Consider the following 846-nt stretch of genomic DNA (forward strand, 5'->3'; position numbering starts at 1 on the left):
AACTCAACCCATAAAATAAAACTACATAAATTATGCAGTGTATATACAGCTGAATTACATGCAATAGCCTCAGCACTCCACTTCTCCATGACAGTGACGCATACGAACATTGTTATCATTACCGACTCTTTAAGCTCATTAAAAGCCATGAAGAACATTTACCCGAAACACTCAGCAATCATAAAAATACACAATTACACCAATATGCTAAAAAAAACTTGGGAAAAACTGTTTTCTTTATATGGGTGCCGGGTCACGTGGGGATCGCTGGGAATGAACTGGCGGACGTTGCAGCCAAACAAGCACTTGCTCTTCCGGGTCGGGGCGCGGCCATTCTGACACCCCAGGAAATAAGTCTCCCGATGAAAAATGAAATATTAGCTAGTTGGCAGGCCATGTGGAATGAAAGCCCGCCAAGCAAATTAAAAACTGTTAAAAAAACGATTAAACCATGGACCACATCAAACCGTTCCAATCGCAGGGAGGAGGTGGCTATAGCCAGATTGAGAATAGGTCATACGAATTTAACTAATGCATACCTGATCAATAAGCAACCACCGCCAAAATGTCAATACTGCAACAGTGTACTCAATACTACAGTCAGTCACATATTTGAGGAATGTCATTTCTATTGCATGAACTTACGTAGATTGGGAGTGGGACCGAGTGTTTCAGATGCCCTGAATGATGACCAAAAAAACATATAAATGGTTTTGATTTTCTCAAAAAGGAATAATCTTTTGAATAAGATCTAAACCCAAAAGTTTGTCATATGTATTAAAAAAATCTAAAATAATTAATTATTCAAACTTATTTAGCAATTAAATTATTTCAAATCTTGAAATA

At 37.6% G+C, this 846-nt stretch overlaps 1 protein-coding gene across 3 annotated transcripts in view; it reads right to left on the bottom strand.

Moving 5' to 3' along the window:
- Window positions 1-846, bottom strand: part of mol (dual oxidase maturation factor 1 mol) — a 341,356-nt gene that overhangs the window by 14,759 nt on the left and 325,751 nt on the right. The window lies entirely within an intron of this gene.

The sequence above is a fragment of the Halyomorpha halys genome, unplaced genomic scaffold (genome assembly GCF_000696795.3).
Source record: "Halyomorpha halys isolate HHAL.00 unplaced genomic scaffold, Hhal_1.1 Scaffold34.1, whole genome shotgun sequence".
NCBI lineage: Eukaryota > Metazoa > Arthropoda > Insecta > Hemiptera > Pentatomidae > Halyomorpha > Halyomorpha halys.